A 27256-nucleotide genomic window follows, 5' to 3' on the forward strand; every position below is an offset into this window, starting at 1 on the left:
TTCATCACTGTCAGAGTGTTAGAGCACTAGAACAGACAGATCAGAATAATTGTGGAGTCTCCTTCTCTGGAGATATTCAACACCCATCTGGATGTCTACCTGTGTGACCTGTTGTAGGGACCTGCTTTAGCAGAGGCATTTGGAATTGATGATTTCTAGAGGTTCTGTACCAACCTCTACAATTCTGTGATCCTGTGTAAATCTAATGCACAAATTTGTGGTGAAAAGTATAATCTAAGTTGGTTATCATCTCCACAGCCTTGCATGTAATGACAGAAGAAACAAAGGACAATACAGAAGAATTAAAGATGGTCAGAAGTCAGGTGTACATGCAGAATGATTTTTAGAACAACTGGTGCAAAAATGAAGCGCTTACTCTACATGTCAATGTTCAAAGAATTTTAAGCTCTACTATTGATGAAGCTCTACCAAACCTCTGCACGGTCCTTCCACAGACTGACAAATGTGAGACAGAAGGTTAGCTTGCCTGGCTTTATAAGGTTTGCCCACCAATGACAAAACTGAAGGAGGAACTGTAGTTGCAAGGAAAAATGCTAATGGCACATGCTAAAATCCTGCAGTTACACTTTTCTCCTTTATGAACATCAGATTGGTGATGCAATTCAAGATAAGAAAATTCAAAGAATCTCCTTGACTCACATCACTTAAAATGATGTTTGTCTTTCTGCTATCAATTTGATGTCTGTCTGTATGCATTCCTAGAGGACTATGTCTCAGTAATTTAATTTTGCAGATGGAGAGCTGAGATGCAACTACGTGAATGGTTTCTCAACACAATCTCACACTGCACCTTTGATTCCTGTAATTCTGAGACTTTCTACAGAGGCAGGACCCAAAACAGCATAAGAGAATATTTCTGCTGGCCTTACTGTGAAAATTTATGTCAGAAAATCATGTTTCTATTCGACATGGATAAATCATGACACAAGAAATTCACTCTGATGACCTCACAATTCTCTTAGGTGATGTCAAAGCATTCCTAATGCTGCTGAGTTATACAAGCAACATCAGCACATGGCACAAATCTGAACTTCAGCTAAAAGACAGACTGCAGAAAGTACAAATGTACACCAACTACATGGTCAGTATCTACTGGAAATTTCAAAGAGCCAAAATGCTAAAAAAAAATCTTTAATTAAAGGCAGTGTAATATCTTATCAATACAGTCCTCAAATATGTGGCTGGTACTCAAAACTAATACCAAAAAAAAAAAAAAATAAAAAAAATCCAACAATAAAAATAATTTAAAAACAAACAAACAAAACAAAACAAAACAACAACAACAACAAAAAACTTGCTCAGTGTTATTAACACGTAGTAATTTCCTTTGCAGAATATATTATTTAGTCTGAAGCTCGGTTACAGTCTTGGAATATGAATTACTTTATGCTAATCCTACCAATACCAAAAACACACAGTTGCTCTTACATAGTAACTTGTCTCTTTATACAGACTAAATTAAAACCTTCCGTAGCTTTTCAGTGCTTATCACCTCAATGTCTGAGGCAAAACCTCATAGCCAAAAGTAGGAATTGAATAGGAGTTGAATGCTATCTCAAAACCAACAACTATGCAGAATTTTCTTATGGTGCTGGTAATAAATCACGAATCACAAACTAAACCCTGCAATGGAAGAGACAGTGGTTCACAGTGTAGAGAGAGATTATGTATACCCATGGACTCCTATCCCTTCCTGAGCATCATGTAGTCCAAGTGCTGTCTGCCAGCACAGGGTTGTTATGAGCTGCTGGTAGCACACCTGTCCCATTTCCAGGAGGGAACTGTCCTCTGAAATGGGGCAAAAAAAGCACATGCAGTGTGGCATTTCAGACCAGGCAGAGTTTCCTTCAACAGTGCTGATGTGGGTATATAAAGAGAGATGCTAGCAGAAATCCACAGGTAATCTCATTGTGAGGACAGATATATGTTACTCTCAATTATCCAGGACAACATTAAAAACAGCCACCTTTGGATGTCACCCTATTCTGTTTACAGCTTTTCTGCTCTCTGCCCCACTGAGGTGAGTCCCTCACACTGAGGACATTAGGAATACAGAGGCACAGCAACACATGTATGGTGGCAGCCGTGACCTTGGTGAAAGAATGTTGATATTTTCTGTCTGTCTCAAAACTGTGACTTGGTCCCTCTCATTCCCCATGACAGCCTGGCACTAGGTCAGTTTGGTCACCAAGCCTTCATCAGTCCCAGACCATAGCACTGCATTTGAGGCAAGGCAGGATTAATTTTGCAAGGGGATCTTAAACTACAGTGTTAGCTTTGTCCCTCTGCACCGTTTCTATCCTCCTCAGCAATTCCTCATTATTTGCTGTGCGTTTTCTCCAGCAGTCTCCTAGCTTACGTTGGTCATCATCTCTAAATCCCTTTAGTGGTTGGCTTTGTCCAGAAGCTGCAGAGCACAAAAAATTACACTGCATCACAACCACAACCCAGAACTGATGACAGCTCCGGAGAGCATCTCAGGCTATAAACCTATATCTGGTTTTTAGGATTCATTTTATGTTATCTTTATACTGCAGGCCCAGAGTAATTTTAATACATGAGCAAACACACGGATTCAACACACCAAAGAAGAAAACATTCTCCTGGGATATACACAAAAGGTAATTTAGTGTTTTTTGCCTCTAAGGCTTGCCAATGCCAAAAGATTTTGAAATTTATCTTGTAACTGCCCACTGTTTTTTTATCCATCTTGCTGCTTCCTCCTTCCCAGCCTGAGGACACACTGTACCTTAAACTACAAAGAGATACAAAGTTTGTCCTAGTAAGAAATAAACATTTTTACTGTGTATATAAATATATATATATACTAAGCCAAGACGTCTCTTACAGCAACTCTTTTCTCACCTTAGACAAACAGTGCTACCACTTTCAAAGCATCAAGATGAAAAGATGAATCCTTCCCAGACTAATTCAAATATTTATTTACTTTTCACAGAATCACAGAATCACAGAATCACTAAGGTTGGAAAAGACCTATAAGATCATCCAGTCCAACCATCCACCTGTCACCAATGGTTCTCATTAAACCATATCCCTCAACACAACATCCAAACGTTCTTTGAACACCTCCAGGGTCGGTGACTCCACCACCTCCCTGGGCAGCCCATTCCAGTGCCTGACCACCCTTTCAGAGAAGTAGTATTTCCTAATATCCAGCCTGAATCTTCCCTGGCGAAGCTTGAAACCATTCCCTCTAGTCCTATCACCAGTTACACGAGAGAAGAGGCCGACCCCCAGCTCGTTACAACCTCCCTTCAGGTAGTTATAGAGAGCAATAAGGTCTCCCCTGAGCCTCCTCTTCTCCAGACTGAACAATCCCAGCTCCCTCAGCCGCTCCTCATAAGGCCTGTGCTCCAGACCCCTCACCAGCTTTGTTGCCCTTCTTTGAACACGCTCCAGGGCCTCAATGTCTTTCTTGCAGTGAGGGGCCCAGAACTGGACACAATACTCAAGGTGCGGCCTCACCAGAGCTGAGTACAGGGGAACAATTACTTCCCTACTCCTGCTGGTCACACTGCTTCTGATACAAGCCAGAATGCCATTGGCCTTCTTGGCCACCCGGGCACACTGCTGGCTCATGTTTAGCCGAGCGTCAACCAACACCCCCAGGTCCATTTCCTCTACACAGTCTTCAAGCCATTCCACCCCAAGCCTGTAGCGTTGCTTGGGGTTGCTGTGGCCAAAATTCATTTTAAAATACAGATGTCTTGCTTTTAAACACTTAAAAAGATGAAGTCTGCCCTCGCTTACCAGCTCTCTTAGGATAGTCATTTCTCTGATGCTATCAGGAAAGATATGCCGTCCGCAGTCTTGAGTGGACTAAAATTCAGACTCTTTCCCTTTTTGGGTTACAGCATTTTATTGATTTTCACTAGACATAGTGGCCCTATGTCCGTATATCTCATTTCAAGTTAAACTCAAGAATATATAGTCAGTGAAGATCTAATTCATTAAAAAGTTATGGCTGCGCAGGGGAAGATAGGAACTCAACACATTTGGAAGTTATTCCAGGGTTATTAGAAGACCTATTGGATAGCCTAGGATGAGCAGCTCTGTCTGACAGACAGAAGGACCAAGGGCACATTGTAGGCTTGAAGAAATAAATCATGTTCCTTGGGACAAAAATTCATTCCTTGTTAACAAAATTTTAGTGCTCGGACAGGTGATATAAATGCATTTTCAGTACCCTGTGTTTCTCTGTGGGAAGCACCAGAAGTACTTTCATGGTAAGACAGCAGAAGCCAAGTAAATGTCAAAGTGAAATCCTCTGAAATTGTCACTTGCCTTGATGGACTGGCTCCAGGAGGTGATACAGCTGAATCTGATTTGGCTCGATGAGACAGAGCATGGTGATATATGAAACTTGACAAAGCCAAGAGTCCCCAGATCAGTCAACCCAAAATACATTTGTGAATGTGCTCAAAATCCATCCTAATCCATCCCCTTTCTAGAACTTTCTAGTAGGACAGATTTTCCAGGAAAACAGATTTCAGCATGGACACAGCAGGCACAGTCTGCAGAGGAGGCTCCGAGTGATGGAGAAGCAGCAGAGGAGCCCCAGATTGGAGGTGGAAGGGGGGGCTCCAGTCCCACAGCAGGATCCCCCTTGAGCCCCGCAGAGCCCACCTGGAGCAGATCCCCACTTGCAGTCCAGAAGATATTATTGAGGCACTTATTCTAGATGAGCTTCACCTATTTAAGTGTCCAGAAGCTACTTTATCCTTGATGAACAATTAGTGTTGTTCATGCTCTACTGGACACTGTAATAAATGTTTCTGTGTTCTTTGCCTTGGAAAAAAAAAAAAAAAAAAAAAAAAGCTAAAAAAAAGATTATTTCATTATTTCAAAGTTGTAGCTGTAACCCAATTACATCCCATGTCAGAGCAGAACAAAAGCAAATGTGATTTTGGCTTCAAGCCTCCCGGCATCATTCAATGCTTCAGTGATTTTATTTCCCCTAAGTCAGCAGTATTTAAATTTCTCTGTAAATTATTCCTGGTAGTTTATTCATATCTTAGCAGCAGGGTTGTGGCACTGTGCCTTACACTGTATCTGTGTAGGGTGAGCAACACGAAGCCAGAGTGTCACAGAAATCACCTACCTTATGGCTGACTCAGGCAGAATTTATTTTGGGATGACACAGTGGAAAACCTATTCTCAATACATGTTTGGCAGCAGGAGACCGACCACTGCCTGGTATGGGACAAACTCCACTCACGATGACAATGAAAATGGTAAATGAAGGATATTTTAATACAGCCAAAATTTAGACCAGAAGTCTGAATGAGTCCTTAAACTAAAGCAATCAACTCATCATTATATGAAAAGGATGCTGTCATCTGGTTATGGTAACAGGCCATGCATACACCTGTAACCTACAGCTGGGAAATAAAACATGACAGCATAGGAACTTGTGAGTCATAGAACCATCAGTGATTTCAGCCCATGCTTTGGATTTAGTAATAGCCCTGGCTAGGCTGATAATTATGGCAGTGATCCTCATTGTGCTGCTTTTTAGGCAGTGACTTCAGTGTCAGTCTCCAGGGTAATGTCTTAGCAGATTCATTTATAATTGCTAATAATGTAGGAAAGTGGCACAGTGACAAACATTTTCTGGGTGGATGTGAGGAGTATCTCAATGTTTTATCATATGTATGTATAAAACTTCCCTGTCACTGCTAAAAGAAGGCTGTATAGTGTTAGTGAAGGATTTTCTGTACTTCTGCTACAGGTGCACTCAGTTTACTCAGTTGTGAAATTGAAACCCCATGACTTATTTATATTTCATAGCACTGAAATGCTTGAATTTCAACAATGTAAGATGAAATCAAGAAACATGAGATTATTATTTGGGTTGTTGTTTTGTTAATCATGCAAGGTATCACTGAAGAAATGTTATTGTCTCTTCCTATCTGAAAGGACCACAACAAGGAAGCTCTCCCAAAGAAGTTTCTAAAAATGCAGTAAAAGGAGTTCACAGTGCCCATTCCCCTCTTACACTGAAATCACACACTGTTAAAAGCATTCTCTGCATCCATCAGCCCAGAAGAATCCTCCCCACAGTACCTGCAGAACTCCTCTGGGATGTTCTCAGCACCTGACCTATGTTTGTGTGTATTTGTTGTTCAGCTCTTGAGAGTGCTGTGCACTGAGATAAGGGGCCATGAGATCAGCACCAAACATTACTGAGACAAATCCCCTCTGCCTGCTCTTGCGTGTATTCAGCAGCAGCAGCAGCAGGATAATGTGAGGGGTATCACTTTCCATCTTCCATTCCGACACTGCCTGACACTGAAGAAGTCATGTAACCTACTTTTGCCATTTAAGCCTTAAAAAAGTATGGAGCATTTACCCTCTGCTTCTGTCTGTAAAGCTTTGATAATTTATACTTCTCAACTGCTTTGGGACACTTAGATGAAAAGTGTTAAACGACCCTTATTAAAACTAATGTGAGAAAGTAAAATCTATAACATAACACACAAAAGTTGAAAGCAGCCATGTGCTAGTGCAGAGCTTAACAGTCTTGAGTAACTGAGTTTATTTTTCATCTCTTTTAAGAAAAACATGATTGCAACAGAATCCTCGAATGGTTAGCTCATTTAACAAGGACTCTAATTAACAGTAGTTGTATGTTTCACAAAAATAATGATTTGACATCTATGGTAACACAAATTTTGCCCATGTTGATGCATGCAATGTCTTGCAGAGACACATGGAGACCTTAAATCTCAAGCTCTCCAGTATCAGATGATATATATAAAATAGTGGTATCTACTGTCAAGTGATAACATCTTAATAAAGTACATTCAGTTTGGCCACACATGGGCATATGTCCATTCATGTGATAGGGCTTTTATCTTGTCCAGGAACCCAGTGTGTGCATTCTCTGACATGATGAGCACACTTGGTTCTGTTGCGAAATGTGAATTCAAAGCACCTGCCATGTCTCCCAGTACATAAGGTTGCTCCTATCACTTGAAAACACACTCAGTTGCACTTACATGACAGAAGACACCGGACCTGAGGTTGCCTGATTTCTTAGCTTCCCATCATGTATTATACCTGCCTCTAGGGAATGACAGCATCAGGGATTGCTTTGATAGGACATTTTCTGTATTTCACTCCTAGGACAGAGATCTTGAAAGACATGACAGCAGGTGATGGTTAAGGTGATCTGTCCAGATATGTTTCAAAGACGCCCCTATTCCATACAATTCTTCAGTTTCTCTCTCATCCTCTGCAGTCAGTCTTCTTTGATCTGGAAAACCATGAGTCTAATTGTTACCATTCTAACTGCATGTCCTGTTTCCACAAGACTTTGTGCAGAAGTCAGTTCTGCTTAATAACTGACTGCCTGGTCTGCAGTGAGTTAACTGGAGGGCTAATTGTTGTACATTACGATTCTAGGTTCATAGGCAAGATTCCTTTATTACTGCAAGAAATTCACATCTCATTGAGAGCCTGATATGATATCTGAAGCCAGCTGAATCCTTAACGGTAGTTCTTCCAATGAATCAGCTAATAGAGAGAGACATCTATAATTTAGAGTTGCTTGCCCAAGTCAAGGCAGAGAAGGAGGTGTTGTCTTGTTGAATTCAATGAGCATCAGATGGGCGTCACTCCACCCTCCAACATGGATTGCACTGCTACAGCTATTAGATACATGGCCTGCCTACAAAGGCCAGGCTATTTGCCTCTGTAGCTCTTCTCTATGTCTCGCCAACCTTCCTCAACTACAGTAGGCACAAAGAAAGCAGGAAACAGGCTTTTGTAACTAGGAAAAAAGAAAACAGTGCGTGCACTGGGCTGAGAGATGAGTCCCTGTGTTTTTTACAAGTCTGGGCACGTTCTGTAATTGCTCTGGTGATTTGTACTTAATCAAGGCCATTCTCCTTTACTGCCCATTTCCCTCCCCTGTCTGGCCCAGGGATGAAGTCACAGGCTAAATTTGTGATGATGACAGTTGATGACATAGGCGGTGCTCCAGAGAAGAACAGATTTGTTTTTACTGCAGGGTCAAACAAAAGAAACTGAGTGGAGGGAGTGAGATAATATTTTTACTGTTTTTAAGGAAACTAGCTGCTTCCCATCATGCTAGATGATAAGACGTACTAATTACCGCAAATTAGAAGGGATCATTAAAATGAGAGACATTTCTGAGTGTACTGTGTAATGTGTTTGAAGGATTTATATGAACCTATTGTCCATACCTCCACTCATCCTGGTGCTGTCCTTCAAGCTAATTAAGTATAAAGAAAATTAACATGCACCTTCAGGATGATGTAATGCATCTGCATAATTGAGTAGTGCACTGTTGAAAAGTATTCAGTATAGTGTTATGTATAGTGGATGGAACAATTTCCACGATTAATATTCACTGAGGATTCCTAAAATTAACTGTAATTAATGAGGAAGAGGACCTCGAGATGACTGCGCACAGCTCAAAGAAAACATCTGTTCAGTGCTCAGTTCTGGGCAAAACCACGAGGATAATGCTAGTCTGCATTAGGAAAGTGCAAGGTAACAAAATATGGAAGGGAGTAATTGAAAAAGAGAGATAAAATAATGAATGGTTTCTAATTGAAATCTAGTTATAAATTCTACTCCTGACATTGAGAAATGAGAAAATTGCAAGGTATTCACCCACGGTTACCTGTCTCTGTAAGTATGAGACTAGAGAAATAGTAAAGCATGATGACTTTTTCCTGTATTTTTCTGATAAAAGTTGTCAGAAAAGTTTAACAGAGTAATAAGTAGGAAGTATATCTTATGAACAAAGTGATTTACTACTATATATCTGTACTGCAAATCAGATCTTAAAAATAAACACTGAACACAAAGGAAGAATCTGAGAGACCTCAGTGCGTTCCTTCATTTACTGCATGTAGCCACAACGAAGTACTTTTTGATTCATTAACAAACTAGGTCAAAATCCACAACAGAAAATCTTCTCATTTGTCTCCTGCAAGCTTGTAGAGCTCCTGCTGATTGTCACTGCTATTTCAACATTTGACAACTCTAATTAATTCATTTTTCAAGTGAATGTATATTAAAACAGTTCTAAAATGCATTTATTCAATGAAGACATATTTTCTGTTACTGATACCAACACCTTTCTAGAATTAAGTTGTCCTATTTCTCTAGCAAAATCCAGGTCTGGAGGGGGAATATCTTTTATACTATGATTATGCTATACTCATGATGGTGGTACCTTAATTCTGCCATTAATACAAAGAAATACAGGGAAGGATGTTAATAAACTGGCTACCATCTAGTCTGCTCTTTTTTCTTCTACCAAACATACTTTCTTTCCTAGGTTGGGAGCCAAGATCTGGATGATTAACTACAAATTTTCAGATTTTTTTTTAAATAGCCAGGTAGTGATAGGACAAGGGAAAATGGTTTTAAATTAAAAGAGGGAAGATTTAAATTAGATGTAAGGAGGACATTTTTCACTGAGAGAGGGGTGAGGCACAGAAACGGGATATTGTGGCTGCCCCATCCTTGGAGGTGATCAAGGCTAGGTTGGGCATCCTGATCAGGTTGGGCCTGATGTGGTAGTTGGCGACCCTGCCCATGTCAGAGGGGTTGAAACTAGATGATCTTTGAGGTCCCTTCAAGTCCAAGGTATTCTATGATTTTATGATTTCTGGAGGTATGACGATGCAACTGGTCTTGCAGGCTTTGGAGGTCTCAGCAACACAGCATGAGATATGTGTGAATTCAAAATATAGATTAGTTCATTCTTTCTTTTTCTGATCTGATTATGAAATAGTTTCCCAGTACTGCTTTGGGTTGCACAAGTTGCATTTTGGTAAGGAGTCTTCAACAGCTGTGATCAGTTAGTGGTCAGGAAAGACATGGTTTGATCATTCTGGTGTCTTATCATCAACTTTCTCATAGGTGATCTGCTTTAACTTCTGTCTTCTCAAACCATGGTGTAATAATGACACATTTTATTACCCACGTGCTTGCATTTTGATGGTAATAGATTGAATTCACATGTACAGATGGTGCCCACACAACCTTTTGTTGAGAACTAACTTCTGTCACACTTACTTCTCAGTTGAATTCCTTTGGCTGAACCATGGCATGAAGGGTACAGCAAGCCAATATCATAACTAATAGTAACTCCAACTGCACTGGTTGAGCTTTATTCTCTCTTAGACCCTAGAGAGATGTAGTGTTCTATAGAGATGTAAAAGTAGCCTTTGAAGTTTTGTGCAAACATAAACTGTAAAGCCAATCATGGAGGCAACATTATTTATCCTGTAGTAGCAAAACATCAGCCTTGACCTTGTTGGTAGTAGGATTTGTCAATCTGACAGGCTAACGGATTAAGGGACCAGTGTGCAGCTAGGCAAATTACAGGGATATAAATCATCTGAAGGAAAATGACCCTTTGGGTCTTTACATCCCTGATATCATAGGACATCACACAATCCTCTACAAAACATGACAGACTCCATAGGTGTCTGTGTACCTTTGGTTCTTCTCTAATGGGAGAGTACCACAGAATATCACTCCCTAACTAGCTATAGCCCTTCTTGTTTACATCTTAAAATATTCATGAACTATATATTCACATTTGGTTCTGCCAGCACTGTTCTGTTTGCATGGTAATTGTTTTTTTGCTTCCCCAGTGATCACACACTGATGTATTGACAGACAGCATACATTTTGCAGCCTCCTCTTTGCTGCAGTTAAATATGTTGATTCAATTTTTCTATCCTCATAATAAAATAATCTGTTTTCTTCACTGTTACACAGCCCACCTCTGAAACTGACCCAGCCTGAACTTCTCCGCTTTGAATGACAACTGCAATGGTCTACAGTCATGGGTCATGATTTTCTTCATCTTTGAACCTATGGAAATTTTTGAATGGAGTTCAGGATCCTTTGTAACTGATCTTCTGAGCTGCCTTTTGTTCAGTCCCTACAAGTAGTCCACGGATAACAAATAAAAAAACCACAGACCTACAGTATTTCTAATGAGCAATAGTTTGCTTCAAGATTTCTCCTTTTCCAGTTGCAAAAACATGGCTCATGCATTCTGTAAGTGCTACTCAGGCCAGACTGATAACTGGTATCTTCTTACTTCATCTTCTCAGCATATGACTACATGTAATCTGCTGACTCATGCACATGTTGTCACTCAGTTTGAAACATTTACTAAAAACACTCATGACAATCAATATGCCCAATTTTCAGGATTCTCCTGCCAGTGACTTCTGTAACTATATCCTCTCTCTTCTCAAGGAAAGATCTCTTGAAGTCACAGCTCTTTAGGGACAGGTTGATTTTAATTTACTCTAAATTTAATCATCACAAGTTACTTGATTCAGTAGTGTTTTAAAAAAGAAAAAAACAGCCTTCACTAATGACCTCAATGTTTACAAAATGAAATCTAAAGTGGCATTACCTCCTGCTAGTTCAGTGACTATTTGATGAAAAAGTATATCAAGAGTGGCCTGAACTTTCTGTTTTAACTGCCTCTCTTCTCAAAACTGCACCGAAGATATTAAAATCTTCTTTATTGTTCCCCCTTAGGAGTTTTCACCTCTTTAATAACTTCACAGAGCTGTGTATATATAATTGCGAAGGATCTACCTAAGGGATCTCATGACACAGTCTCAGCACCACCACAGAAGAATCTTACATAGAGTCATCCCCAGCATGATGTTACACAAAGGCAATTAGAATAGTTGTTTCTTTGTGTTTGGAACAGTAGGAAGGACAGAAGAGTGTGTGGAACAGAGTAGTTCAAGCAAGTGATTCTACTGAAAAGACATATTGCAGCATTAGTTGAAGGATTACATTGGAGATCCTAGATGTACCAAAGTGTACATGGAGCCAAATGGTGTACAAGGGAGAGAGATGCAAAATACTAGTCAGAAGCATAAATCCCTGGTTTAGTGAGTCATCACTGTATAGAAATACTCACTATCTTTATTTTTATGCCTGTCATCTCTGAACAGGTGATTGACTTCAATGCCTGTATGTCAATCATTGCAGCATCTCAAGTACATCTTTATTCCTATAATTGTTGATTTCTGTTCCACATCAGCAGCTCTTATGACTTTATGCTCCTGCTTGATTTAATGAACAAACATCTTAGCAGCTTCTCACCATACTTGGATCAAGCTATCTATAACACTGTTTTGTCTAAAACATTTATGACCAATTTGATGTACCTATGTGTTGTCTGGTAAATAATCAATACTGAGCAGTTGCTTCCCTTGTCAGCAGAGCATGTATGCATGTGTGTATGACTGTGTTCCCTGATAAGCTACTCTGATTTCTTTGTCCAAGTAGGAGTACTGTTTTGGTTGCCTCCAACCATAATTTCATGAGCTTCAAAAACTTCTGATCTCAGATGTCAAATGCCATTCAACCTAGTTCTCTCTCCTTAGTTTTTTTTCCTGTAGCTATCTTTTTAGAGCATGGATCATATTCAATAGTTGAAAGGCACTAAAAGATTTTCCCTGATTGGCAAATTCTGCTTGCTTTTTCAAAGATTGACTTCTGTTCTGCTGACCTTTACATAATAGAGCTTTCTATCAGACCTACAGGATCTCTCTGTAAGAATTTGCTTCTCCTACCGCTCTCTCCTCACCAGGCTAACTTAGATCTTCAAAAACAGAGAAACCATACCCTTCAATGAGTTCATCTTTTTGTATGATCTGTTTTGGTTCTACTTGCTCATGTGTTTAACTTCCACTGAGAGTGCAGACTTCTGTAATAACATTTCATGTGCTGCTTATTCCAACAGTGCACTAACTAGTAGGAAACTAACTGTAGGAAACTAGTTAAATTACCAAATTTCAGAACTATATTTGATTCCTTTTAACTAGTTTCTGTGCCATTCAAACATTGCTGTTAAAAAGTTTTCCATCTGTTTATCTGTATTTCCATGTAGTTTCAGTTTATTTTTTAACAATTCCACTCTTTCCTCCATAGTGTTCTCTTATTTCACTGCACTCTTGGTGCCACTTCATACTCAGGATCAACTCAGACCAACCAAAGTTTTCAGAGCTCTGAGTCATTCAGTGTTCACTTTTTAAAGGACCTGATGGATTTGACTTAACTCTTTCAGATCCAAGAATGAGCATAACCATGGGCTTCTGAGTGAAAGGAGCTGCAGCCATTGGAAACCTCTTGTGTTGTGGAAAAAGCAAGACTAATTTTGTGCAAGAACTTTGGCCCAGGCTTCATAGCTGAATTGCAAACAAGGGGAGTATCTCTAGCCCACTATTAAAAAAATAGAATTAAAAGAACTAAAAAGACAGCTCCCAAAATAGGTCAAAAGTTGGCTTTTACTGATCTTCTCATGAATTTTTCTTGACTAATTCACATGTTCATCTCCATGCAATACTAGACCTTGCCATTGGGCACCTTAACTCTCTTCATATACCATATTGTGCATAGTGGGCCTCACCTAAGCTGTGAATTCAGCTGGTCTGATAGGTGTTGAAGAACATATTCTAAGGCTATGCTTATATTTCTGTGTTGCTTTCTCAGTACTCTCACATTACTTAAGAAATCACAGAGTCCCAGAGTTGCAGTCACAGAATCACAGAGTCACAGAATGGTTAAGAATCCAATTAGAATTTGGCCCAAAGGGGTATCTGCAGAGAAAGGGGAATAGATCCTGAGAGTCCCAGCCAATAACAATATTTGTAAAGACAATTTTCTTGTAGCACCTTAAGACTAGCAAGTTGTTTCAAGACTTGTTAGGCCATTGTCGTTTTGTCTCTGTTCCAAATTGGAACAGATCATCACTAACAACCCAGTAATGAAGACAGCCACAGGCTTGTGGCCTTTAGAGTACATTAGAAATTAATCTTAATTTAAGTCTTCCTCAGGGATAGTTCTGGTTCCCTTGGATTTAATATAGGGTTGAGAGTCAGGACTTGTAGATTCTGTTCCAATTTCTGACAGTAAATCAAAAGTTGTTCTCTGACAAGTTGCTGAGGCCAGAGTACCAACTTAGAAGCAAAGAAATGATCTAAAGTTTTCAGATGATTAATTGCATTTGGATTACAAAGGATAGACAGCTTTATTTCCAACTTGTTTCTTTCACACTGAGAGAATTATGCTGAGAGAACTATCCTTCCCAGAATTTCACAAAAAAGAGAATTGGATTTGTTTCTACAAGAAAGATGATCTGCTTTGGAAAACAAACAAACAACAATCACAAAAGTAAAATATTGTAATTCATAGAGTAATTTCATGGATATAGAATAACATTGTGAGCTTCCAATGCTATGCTACTTCATTTTGGCATATTCTGTGAATCCTCCTTAACAATGTCCAAAAAGGGCAAAACATGCTAAATTTGAAAGTTGTTTTTTACGCATCTTCCCTAGTACATAAATGATATCAGTTCTGTTTAATTTAAGAACAAAAATCTGCCCAACCTAAGTGCTTTATCCTTGCCAACACTTCTTTGAATAGCAGTGTGCAAACTTTCTACAGGTATGAGCATTTCATCAGGATGTTCTTAAGCTGTTCTGCATCTGGCTTTTATATACCACAATCATCTTCCCACTATTCTTTAAGGGCAACAAATCTTTGTGCAGATCTGAGATTCAAGCCACATCTCTGAACCTGCCCAGATTATTCTCAGTGAGAGAAATCTTCATCCTATTGATGAAACCTACTTTCTTTTTGGGAAAGAAAACGGACAGGTGGTAGATTGCTCAGGAGAACCAAATTGCGCGTGCTGCTCTGGGCCATTTTGACAAAAGTGGGATAGTTTGAGTTCATACCACATCTTGTAGCAGACTTGACAGGGTGATGATTTCCAGGTTGAGGTGGGAAGTGAGAATTCGGTTGAGGTGGGTGAAAAGGCAGTACCTGTTTCTTCGATACATGTACTTGGAAGACATGTTGTTTAGAATTTGAAAAGCCCAAATTTTTCTCCCCAGTCATTTTCCAGGTGAGCTGCATGGCTTGCCTGAATACAGAGTAATCTTGAAAGAAATATCAGAGAAATGCCCTCCTAGTTCAAGTAAATGATCCATCTATGTTTTGTTTCCAGAAATAGTAGAAGATACTATGTAGGAACTATCAAACTAAGATTGGAAAAAGTAATGCATATAAATGAATGCTGAGAAGATAGCAAGGTCAAGAGATAGTAAGCAGGGTATAGAAAGGTCAAGGGAGATGGTGCTTGACCTACAGTAAAGGCTGAGATTTTTGGTCATAGATCTGGTAAGTCTAGTTGAAAAAGAGGAAGAAATTTGGGATCCCGGAGGCTACAGGTACAAAAGAGATGAGTCTGGACTTCATAAGCTACAGCATAGTGTTTGCATGGCAGACAGTGTATTTTTTCCAAAAACAAATTTATTCTGAAATAGGAAGAGGTTGCAAATGGGGAATGGTAGTGGAAATGTCTGTACTCTGTATCTAGAGACAGGCTCATCTGTCTCTACAAGCATCAGGGCAGGGTTACTTCTGAGACTAAACACAGATAATAACTTCTATGTGTTCAGTCCACAGGTCTGCTAGATGTCTGAAGTTCCCATTATCATCAGTGGAGATCTATGGCTTTGTTTATTTGCACAGACATAGTCACTATTTGAGCCATCATAGGGGATTGTTCCTGTATCATGTCTATCATCCCATATTACTACTTTGAGGCATATTAAATGGTGCTAGATGCCTATACATAGACAACAAATCAGCAGCTCTCTTTTCCCTCTCTTGCACCTCCCCCCAAGTTCCCCTCCCCCCTCCCCCCCAAAAAAATTAATAATGGAAACAAATAAATCAGCAACCATATCTTCTAGCCATTTTTTAATGCCAAGTTCAGGTATACTCAAGCTTCTAAAAACCCCCAAATGGTGAGTTTAGAATTTGCTCACACAGCCTTAAGTGAAAGATGCCTTGATTGCGTAGCCTGTCCAGCTCCTCTCATGTTGTCAGTGAGACATCTGCACAAACAGGAGCTGTCATATATGTTTGTATATGAGTGCAGTTGTGCACATGTTTATGTGCTGTTAGTGAATTTCTGGAGCTGAATCTTCTCTATCTTTACTTTCTCATCCAGCCTTTGAACTCTGGTTTCTGAAAGTGAAGGCTATTCCATACTCTAATTCTTCTCAAGAAACCTTAAAAATAAAATCTACCCAGAAGTGTCAGTCTTCTTTCAGTAAACAATAATTTAATTACACCATTTCTTGAGCTTGTCATAGCATGCCATTCTGCAAACCCCCTCATATTATTGTCCTGATATAAATATATGCTTAGCTCATTTGCTCAAATCTGACTGTTGGCAATCACAGCAGGAGCTGGAAAATAATGAATTTGATCACACGGTAAAGCACAGAGGCTATCCTAGCTTACCGAGTGGCTAGCTACCGTGCTTAACTCTCCAATGACATCTTCAAATGAAAATTTTTAACACAGATTGTAAATATAACAGCAGCATGTCTGTGCTCACTGGAAATAAGTTATGATCACAGTATTCCCTTAACTTCCCTTGTTGTCTGCCCCTGGGCTTCCCAGACATGCTAACTGAGCAGTTAACACTTGCATAGAGTTCATCAAAATCAGCTCCTAATTCAGCAAAATGTCTGTGCTAGTTGGCTGATGTCCTCCTTGGAGAGAAACAGGTGCCTCCACAGGAAGAGTCAGTGGATCTTAGATATTCCTCACAGGGTGAAATGAATTGCTGTATTGCAGCAATTTTAATTTGGAAGTCTCAAATTAATTCAAACTCACAACAGCCCCCTGGTGTGCTGCAGAGTGGTGGTTTCTTTGGAAATAGAAACAGAGGAGAAAAAAAAGTTAAGCTGCTAGTCTTGGGCATCTAGTGAGTCATCAGCAGATGACAAGTGAATAGACAAGTCCTGGATACACCGCAGTCTCTGATCAGCTGATTTGAGATCTCTCTGGATCCTAAATAGTGCCCCTTTGGGGCTCTGACAGGGAATTAATTGTGTGTCTGTAGTCTGACGAGGCTCCCCAGTTGGGCAGCAGAGACCCACTGTTTCCTCTCTGGCTAGCCTTTGGGGATACGCATGGGGAAAAGTGTGCAGAGCCTTCAGCTGTGCACCTGGGAGCAGTTTTGGAAGTGCATGAAGAGAGGCTGATTCTCCATTTGACAAAGTGCTCTTCAGCCATTCTGGCAGAATAAAAGATCTTTAGTATGGAGTGGAAATGATCCTGCATCATGTCCCTTGGCAAGGGCTACTGCAGTGTTGGAGGTGTGGCTGCAATACACCCCCCTGCAACTGCTCACCAGTTCCAAATTTAGCCTCTACCTAACACAGTTATTGAGGGTATAGAAAACAGCCCAAGGTGTTGATCACTCTGTACACCTACTGAGAATCTGCTCCAGAAAGTGCAGTACTTGTTTTATTGCTCGCATTTCAATTGCAGCAGAAAACTGAGCATATGCAGCCCCTGGGAGCTGTGAAACCCAGTTCACGTATGGGGGGAATCCCTGTAAAGAAGTGAACTGAATTCCAGAAAGAGATGAGTGCTCTCTGCATAGAAGAGCAAGGGCAAAGAGAGGAAATTCCTACTTTAATAATCATGAAAATATTCTTTTGTATTCCCAATCTAAGGAAGAAAATTTATTCGGAATAATGTAAACTAAAGCCCCCTGTAGAACTCAATTGCTTGGAGAAGCAGTTCTTCTGAAAAACTGCAATAATGTAACATAATATTCAGCATTTTCCTTAAGTATCACTTCTTGAGTTATATGATTACAAAGGAATCTCTGGTTTTGGCAAAATAAAGGGGAAAAAAAAAACTGTTGATGCGACAGCCATACAGAAAAGTCTGAGCACATCAGACATAAAAGCTCCAAATTCAAAAAGCTGATGGCTTTATTTGGTTTAATTTTACAATTAGAAAACTTTCAGAATTTTGGTGACCACATTCATCTCCTTGTTAAGTCCCTGAAGTAGTGGGCAAATTATGGCAGGAATCTAGTTACTGAAAGTTGTTCACATGATGAATTGTCTCCTCTTATTATCATTGTTGTTCAGGAGAAACACTAAATATCAGGAATAAAGCAAATCTTCGTTCTGCATAACAGAAACTGAAGACCAGTCTATAAGCCATAAAATATGTTACACTAAACAAACAAACCAAAAAACAAATCCAAAGACATCTATAACTCTGTGATGGAGAGCACTGATGCATGCCTTCCATCCTGGAGCAGCTTCATGCTTGGTATTGTGCTCATGAGAACAATGAACTCCAAAATCTATGCCTTGTACCATGGCTGTGCCACTCACAACCACTGAAGTTGGCCCTTGGAGCACGGAGGACTCTTAACAAGTTTCAAAATGGAAAGAAATTGGAATAGCTTCCAGTGAACGGAAGAATGCAACTGTACTCCCTGGCTGTGCAGTCAGCATTCCTGCACAATCCCAACACCTCCTCCCTGCTGGATCAGCCCACTCCTGCTGCTCCCAGGCACTAGGAAAGCATTGCTCTACTTTTCCTCATCTTCCTACCACCCCTCCCAGTATTTAGCTCAACTTACTGAGATTCCAAGAGATATAATGACTATAAATTCCATCTACTACTAAAAGCTAAGTTGAGAGAGTTGGCTAACTCAACAGTGGTTAAAATTGTTCACAAGCTTGGTCATTGTGCCCTTCATTTTAAGAGCACAGATTTGAGCAAAACCAGAAGTAGGAACACTGATCACTGGGCTGGGAACAAGGTTAATTGAATGAAACTAAAAGAGAGGAGATTTAGATTAGATGTCAGGGGGACTTTTTTCACTGAGAGGGTGGTGAGGCACTGGCACAGGCTGCCCAGAGAAGCTGCGGATGACTCACCCCTGGAGGTGTTCAAGGCCAGGCTGGATGGGGCCCTGGGCAGCCTGATCTAGTGCCTGATGTAGTGGTTAGCAATCCTGCCCACAGCAGTGGTTCTGGAATTAGATGATCTTTGAGATTCCTTTCAGCCCAAGCCATTCTTTGATTCATTCTATGGTGATTCTATGAAATGTGATAATTCTATACAAAAGTAACTCCTTAAATCAATGCCAGTCAATGACACCAAATTGTAATGGCAGACAAAATTTCCTTCTTATGTCCACAGCAAGGAGTGTGCTCCTGTTATGCTTGGATTTGGAACTTATATTCCTAAAGTTAACCCACTGCTAAGGGTAAGGACCCAAAAGGCAGTAAACAGTGATTCTGCCATCATTCGGTTCAGACAAAATTTACATTAAAACAACCTGTTTGCTGTTGGCTTTTTTTGTTTGCTTCCTTTTTACAACACAGAAGAGAGGATTGAAAGAACCCATCTATGCAAAGAGTCTGAGACCTATTCTCTAGAGGAGATGTTACCAAATAAAAGTGCCTTACACAAATAATTCACTCATTTATGGCTTGACCCAAGAAGTGCTGGGTTGTTATGGAAGCACAAGCATATAAAGGTTCCCCTGAATTACACCTGTGTACTTTAATTTTGTAATGCTTAAACGTCTGAATTACAGATAATTTTAAACTTTGTGCCTTTATCTATCTGCTGTAACATTGTTCACTCCCAAACACTGCAGTTATACAGTGTTTCTGTGTTTTGTAAATGAATCTTTCACGCTTGTAAGACTCTTAAAAAATTCAATATATTTAATATATATTGTTTCTGCTAAGATATCTATTGCTGTACCAGATACAGCTGTATGAAGTGCAACTTCTAGTGCCATCTGTGCCCTATGAAATGCATGTCTATAAATCATTCTGAGATCCATGAGAATGAAACTGTCCTATGTAACCAAAGATGTAGTGGTTCCGATTGCTAATGTGCGAGTTAAGTGCAGGAATGCTATCCAGAGGGACCTGAGAGGTGGGCCCATGACAACCTCATGAAATTCAGTAAGGCCAAGTGCAAAGTCCTGCACCTGGGATGGGGCAATCCCAAGCATAGATACAGATTGGCCGTACTGCATTTCTGAGAAGGATTTAGGAATGTCAGTTGATGAAAGATTCAACATGAGCCAGCAATGTGTGCTTGCAACTGAGAAGACCAACTGCATCCTGGGCTGCATCAAGAAAAGTGTGACCAGTGGGTCAAGGGAGGTGACTGCCCTTTTGTTCTGCTCTTGTGAGACCCCACCTAGAGTACAGCATCCAGTTCTGGAGCTCCCAACACAAAAAGGACATGGAGTTGTTGGAACAGGTCCAGAGAAGGGCCATGAAGATGATCAGAGCACTGGAGCACTTCCCCTAGGAGGACAGGCTGAGAGAGTTGGGGCTCTTCAGCCCAGATAAGGATCCAGGGGGACCTGTCAGTACCTGAAGGGGTCTACAGCAAAGCTGGAGAGGGACTTTTTAAAAAGACATGTAGTGACAGTATGAGGGGAAATGTTTTCAAACTGGAAGAGAGTAGGTTTAGACTAGACATTAGAATGAAATTCTTTACTGTGAGGGTGGTGAGACACTGGAACAGGTTGCCCGAGCAAGGGTGTGGATGCTCCCTCCCTAGAAGCATTCAAGGCCAGGCTGGATGGGGCTTTGAGCAACCTGTTTAGTGGGAAGAGTCCCTCCCTATAGCAGGGGGGTTGGAACTAGCTGACCTTCCAACCCAAAGCATTCTATGATTCTATGGTTCTATGATTCTATGAAGTTTATAAATGGACATAGGTCAGTTTGATCCAGCAAGGAATTTTCACTTTTTTTTATTTTTATTTTTTTTAATAGTTATAGAGTGGCACAATTATCTTAGATGTTCAATATAACCATCTACAGCTCAGGTTTATTATTGCTTTCATCTGAAATCATTAACACTGAGAAGCTCACATCTGAAGTTTACCTCCCCCATAAATTTGCCTTATGCCAAATGGCCTTAAATCACAGAATCACAGAATTGCCAGGGTTGGAAGGGACCTCAAGGATCATGAATCTCCAACCCCCCTGCCACAGACAGGGCCACCAACCATCCCACCTAATGCTAGACCAGACTGCCCAGGGCCCCATCCAATCTGGCCTTGAACACCTCCAGGGACGGGGCATCCACAGCCTCTCTGGGCAGCCTGTTCCAGTACCTCACCACTCTCTCTGTAAAGAATTTCCCCCTGACATCCAACCTAAATCTCCCTTCCCTCAGCTTAAAACCATTTCCCCTTGTCCTGCTGTCACTCACCCTTTCAAAGAGTTGATTCCCCTCCTGTTTGTAGGCTCCCTTTAGGTACTGAAAGGCTGCAATGAGGTCACCCAAACATCTCCTGATTTTTGTTTTATAAACATATATCCTTCTTTCTCAGTAGTTTCAAACCTTTTTGCTTTGTGAAGGTCCATTTTATTTCTCAGAGGCACAGCTGTCATGCAGGGATTTACTGTGTCAATTTGTTTTCCCTAGTTACTTTTTACAGATCTTACTAGCTAACCTGAGGTCCTGCAGACCCCAGGTTAGAAACTACAGCTGTATTCAGTATGGGAGAAACTATGGGAGGAAGGGAGAAAGAGAAGGAGAAAAGGAGAGAAGGGAGGAAGGGAGAAAGGTGTTGAGATTGAAGCACCCCCCTTCTAATACATTTTACATGCACTGGAAGAATATATTCTTAAATAATGTCATTTTAATTGGATTTTTAATAATTAAGCCTGAAATAATTTTATAGTAATTTCACTTCATGATACTACTAAGGTTCATTTATTTAGTTTGAGGTAAATGCTGAACTCTGCTGCCTTTCGCCCTGAATTAAATTGGATAGTGTCTTCTAAACCTCAGCTCCACACCTTCAAGTTTGAGTCTGCTTTGAATCAATTAGGAATTGGCTTCACTCAAAATAAATAAATAAATAAATAAATAAAATAGAATAAAATAAAATACAATACAATAAAATAAAATAAATAGGAAAACCAAAGTTGGAGAGAACAAGGTGCAGCACAGGTTTCTGAGAGGTGTACATCCTTCAGAAAAACCATTTTCAGAACCAAGAGAAAGGGCAGGAAAAGAGGTGACAGAAATATAGTCAGATAGGTATGCTCACTGTGGGCTCAACTGCAGTTCAAGAAAAGAAACCAAGTGTTTATCACTGGTGTATGACACTGTGTTACATGTGCACACAGATGCAAATGCACGGTGCCCTACTGTGTCACCATGAAAACCACATCCCATTAAACAGCCCCTGACCATGAGGACAGAATAACATGGAAACCAACAACCCAGGGAAGACATATTGGTAGCATGATACCAAGACAAGACTCTCAAGCTGACATAACCCAGGAGCTACTGGCTTGAGCACTGGGGCTTAGAGCAGTCCTTTCATGTCTGACCACTGTCACACTCTGGGAAATCAGACTTTGCACATCTTGCAGTTAATAAGGATTGCACAAAATAAATTGATTACTTTTTCTGCAGACCGTCCTTCAGCACAGGTTCAGAAAAGGTCTTGTCATACAGGACAAGAAGTCATCAGGAAGAATCTAGCACACTTGTAATCCTCCAAAAAACAGACCTATAAACACATTCCAGCCATGCCAGCTAATTAGGATCTATTTCAGATGCAAGAGAGCTCATGCTGCACAGATCTCCGGCGCAGTGGTGCAGCACTGTTTATTTTCCTAGCAGATTGTCTCATTTCATTAAGCATTATAATAACATGATTTGGGAAACATCTCCAGCTTTAAAACCTTGTTATTAAAAGAACCCGTCTTAGATGGCTCAGCTGGGTAGTCAATGCTCTAAGTGACAACTAGCATGATACAATGACTTACCACAAAGTAAGGCTTAGCCTGCACAACGTTCAAGTTTTACCTGCTCAGTTTTCTGCCCACGTTTAAAAATCTGTACAGAATTCCCTTACACAACATATCACAGAGGACAATGACAGCAATGCTACAGAGCTATATAAAACAGGACACAGAAATGACATCTCCACTCAGACATGCAGGTGAGAGCTAGACTGAAAGAGTCTATGCATAAATGTTCAGATGGACTCCTGAAAATAACTATATGCCTTGTTGCTTGTAGGGGAATATTTATAGGTATACCAGGAATTCAGGATGGGATGAGACCAGCTGGGCCTCCACTTGGTCCTTGTAAATACAGGTAACTATGGAGACATTTCGTCAAGAATCACCCACCAAGCCTCAGCTCCATAAATTCTCTTTGCACACGGTAACAATGCAAAAGTACAAAGGATCAAAAGTCACCAGAACAATACAGCAAAAGAGGACAAAAGAGGCTGAGGACTTAGTTCCTTCAATTTCAGAAGCTTTTAGGTGAAAATATCTTATTCTGTATTGGTAGTGGATTATGCAAAAAAAAAAAAAAAAAAAAAAAAAAAAAAAGGAAAGAAACAGCTTTTGATCATCCAAAATAGTGAAAATTTCCTCCAATCTATGTATCTGAAAGCTAGTTAAATCCAGATTAAGTGAATAAAACCTTGCAACATGTCATAGAATCATAGAACCCTTGGAGTTGGAAGGCCATCTAGTCCAGCTCCCCTGCAACAAACAGGGACACCACAGCTAGATCAGGTTTTGCAGGGCTGGATCCAGCCTCGTCTTGAAAGTCTCCAGGGATGGGGCATTGACCTCATCTCCAGGCAGCCTGTTCCAGTGCCTCACCACCCTCACTGTAAAAGACTTCTTCCTTACATCTAACATAAATCTACCCCCTTTAAGTTTGAAACCATTTCCCCTTGTTCTGTCACCACAGACTCTGCTGAAGAGTGTCTCCTTCTTTCCTATAGCTCCCCTTTAGATACTGAAAGGCTGCTGTCAGGTCACCTTCTCTTTTTTAGGTTGAATGGCCTCAGCTCTCTCAGTTTCTCCTCATTGGAGAGATGTTCCATTCTGTGGATTATTGTTGTGTCCCTTCTCTGGACGCGCTCCAACAGCTCTATGTCTCTCCTGTACTGCAGGCTCCACATTTGGATGCTTTACTCCAGGTGAGGCCTCACCAGTGCAGAATAGAGGGGCGGGATCACCTCCCTTGTCTTGCTGGCCATGCTCCTTTTGATGCAGCCCAGGATATGGTTGGCTTTCTGGGCTGTGAGGGCACATTGCTGGTTCATGTCCAGCATCCCAACCACCAGTACCCCCAGGTCTTTTTTGGCAGGGCTGCACTCAATGCTTTCATCCCCCAGCTTGTTTTGACCCAGGTGCAAGATCTTGCATTCGGATCTGTTAAACATCATGAGGTTCACCTGGGCCCATTGCTCAAGCCTGTCTGGGTCCCACTGGATGGTATCCTGTCCTCTGGTGTGTCCACTGCACCCCACAGCTTGGTGTCATCGGCAAACTTGCTGAGGGTGCACTTGACCCCTCTGTTAATGTCAGTGATGAAGCTATTAAAGAGTATCAGTCCCAGCACTGACTCTTGGGAGGCACCACTAATCACTGATCTCCATCCAGACATTGAGCCACTGACCAACACTCTCTGGACTCGATCCTGCAGTCAGTTCTTTGTCCATTGAACAGTCCACCCGTCAAATCCATATCTTTCCAATTTGGAGAGAAGGATATTGTGTGGTACCGTGTCAAAGGCCTTACTGAAGTCGAGATAGATGACATCAGTGGCTCTTCCCTTGTCCAGTGATGCAGTGACATCATCAGAGAAGACCACTAGGTTGGTCAAGCAGGATTTGCCTTTGGTGAAGCCATGCTGGTTCTCCCATATCATCTCCCTGACTTCCAACTTGCACCTGTAGGAACCGATTCATACTGGCCATCATCCCACCTCCTACTGCAGCCAACTTCTGCAGTTTCACTAAAAGGGTACAGTCAGTTTTCTAGGTAACCAAGCAATGTGCAAAGGGTGAAGGATATCCTCTCAAATGAAATACTGTAAATAAAGTAAAAGCTGATTGAGACTCAGTTGAAGACAGTTCATAATACTAAACTGGATCCAGCTATGGTACCTACGTGTATCTTGATAACAGTGAGGGTAGGACTTCAGCCATAACAAGATCTAGACTGTGGCCCCTACAGTAGGCACCATGAATGGAAAAGGAAGGGAGATTCACCAGTTTTCCTGTATGCCTCTCTGCTGTCAGTAAGGAGCAAAACCAGCAACAGTGCAGGACAACATTTTTTCTTATTCCCATATATTTATATGTATAAAAGCCTTATTTGCACTAACAAATCTGCTTAATGACAATTATTCTGACATGACCTTGGTATGAAGGCTGTTAGTTTCTATAAAACTCGTGCATTCAAGTGTACAAAATACATTTTTAAAAACCTATTCAGCTGAAGTGTTTTGCTGTGCTTAAAGACACGAAGCAAGGATATTGCCATCCATCAGAACACCAGAAGCTATCGAACAATTTTCAGTACTAACAATTTGTGTTCTCTTCTGCAGAAACTCAGAAGTGGAAAACACTCAATGACATCAACCTCCTCACACTTGAAAAGTGAACTCTAAAAGCCTGGGAAAAAGAGAGTTAGCCATTCTCAGAGTGAAATGCAAGGCAGTCAAGTTCAAAAAAGTTCAATGAAGAGAAACAGATTCTAAAAGATATTTCAAGCTTCTACATTTCAAAACATCTTTTCTCACGAAACACCCAGTAATATGCAGAAAACAATGCTCCAGGATAAGGAGAAAAGTCAAATCTACATGGTAGAAGAGGAAAGTGGCTGAAGCTTGCTTTGTCAGGAAAGGTAGTTTTGTGATTATGGTATAAAGAAGAAATTCTGCTGCTGTAAGTTCAGTTGTTGGTTTTTTTAGACTACTGTATGCATCTTTTGGCAAGTTACATAGCTTGCTATTGAAACACATGCTTAACTTACATGCTTTCCACTAGGCATACTTACTAGTTTAATTGTGCACCTGGGTTAACTTAAGGATTTGCCTACTATTGTGGAAGAATTTAAGATCTCTTTTTTTTTTTTTTTCTTTTTCCTTAGCATGAACAAATCACATTGCTGGAAAAGAACTTTAACAAAACTTTCCTCTGTGGTTGAAAAGACATATTTTGTGTGTGAGGGTTTGGAGCACAAACGTAATAGGTTACACAGTTAAGCTGGCCCTATTTTCTTAAATTGCCACTGAAATTACTGGTTTTCTTAGGGTCTTCTAACACTGAATGAAGAGAAAGAAGCATATTGTGGGTAAACCGCTGCCCATTTTTTTGAGAAACCTGCTTACTTCCTGCCCATTCCCAAAAACAGCTCCAGTTGTCTGCCTTTCTACCACTTAGTATGAGAACCCTAACACAGAAGTGTTCTCGTTATACACAATTTGTGTGCTGTTATCTAGACAGAATAAATCGTGGATGCAACAGCAAGGAGAAAAAAAATGAGTTATTTATTAGCTCACACTTTGTCAGATTTGATCTGCATCTGATTAGCAGACTTTCTATTCTTCTTTGGTTGAACTATTCCAGTGTAACCAACAGTCAGTTTAAATTCCTTATACCTCAGTGGGACTTGACTATTCCCTAATTGTATACCTCTTGTTCCTCTCAGATGCTCAGTCATTACATACAGAAGTGTATTTCTATAATTTTCACTGCATTTACCCATAATTTCACATCTGAGTAAGATATGAACTCTTTGTCACACCAGTTTCTGTAATAAGTCTATTCTTTCCAAAGCAAGCCCAACAAGAGTAATTTACTCAAAGACCCAACATCCCTTAAGCAACCTGTTAGCAAAGAATATATCTGTAAGCCTGAGCAAGGAATCTGGTACAGACACATTATCTGTACAGACACTATCGAGAAATGGGATTGAGATGGGGAGACAAAAGTGGGACCAGAAAACTTTCACCACAAAATCAAGTTTTGTACCATCAGTATGGAATATTTAAGAGTTGGCAGAAGGAAAAAACTCTCACTGTCAAAAGAACTTTTTCTTTCGTCCCATCTGCTGATCCACAATCCAACAGAAACAGAAGTTCAAGTTCTTCCTTAGGTTTACATGGTATATGTTCCACCGTACAATGCATCCCAAAGATATGGCTCCTTAGGATTTCCTTTTTGAGTACTTGATAATAAATTCATCCTACAAAGCAGCTGCTAAGAAGAAGTTACTCTCTAAATGGCCTGTAAGTAAGACTACTGCCACTCTCACTGGATCTAATCAGTGTTATTGCTAAAAGTCACAGCATATAAGGCACTGACATAGAGTCCAAACCTGCCTCTTCACTTCTTCCCTGCACAACACTAAAAGAGAAATGATTTTGGCAGAGGCCTGTGGTTTTATGATAAAGAGAACGACAGGAAACAACATCTGCACATCACCAGGGATGTCCCATAGCAGAGACATAAATGTTGTTCTTTCTTTCAGAG

General features: G+C 40.5%; 1 protein-coding gene and 1 long non-coding RNA gene across 3 annotated transcripts in view; one reads left to right on the plus strand and one right to left on the minus strand.

Annotated features, from left to right (window-relative positions):
- The window catches only part of KCNQ3 (potassium voltage-gated channel subfamily Q member 3), a 188726-nt gene that overhangs the window by 50199 nt on the left and 111271 nt on the right, over nt 1-27256 (minus strand). The gene's annotated exons all lie outside the window — the stretch shown is intronic.
- On the plus strand, nt 892-25593 carry LOC149918725 (uncharacterized). Of its 2 annotated transcripts, none has more exons than XR_016465668.1 (3): nt 892-1102; nt 2559-2642; nt 25327-25593. It is a non-coding gene; the product is annotated as an uncharacterized LOC149918725 (long non-coding RNA). The 2 variants fall into 2 exon arrangements; XR_016465667.1 differs by lacking the exon at nt 25327-25593 and adding an exon at nt 10813-10989.

This window comes from Phasianus colchicus, chromosome 3 (assembly GCF_987193195.1).
Source record: "Phasianus colchicus chromosome 3, bPhaCol1.hap1.1, whole genome shotgun sequence".
In the NCBI taxonomy this organism is placed as follows: domain Eukaryota; kingdom Metazoa; phylum Chordata; class Aves; order Galliformes; family Phasianidae; genus Phasianus; species Phasianus colchicus.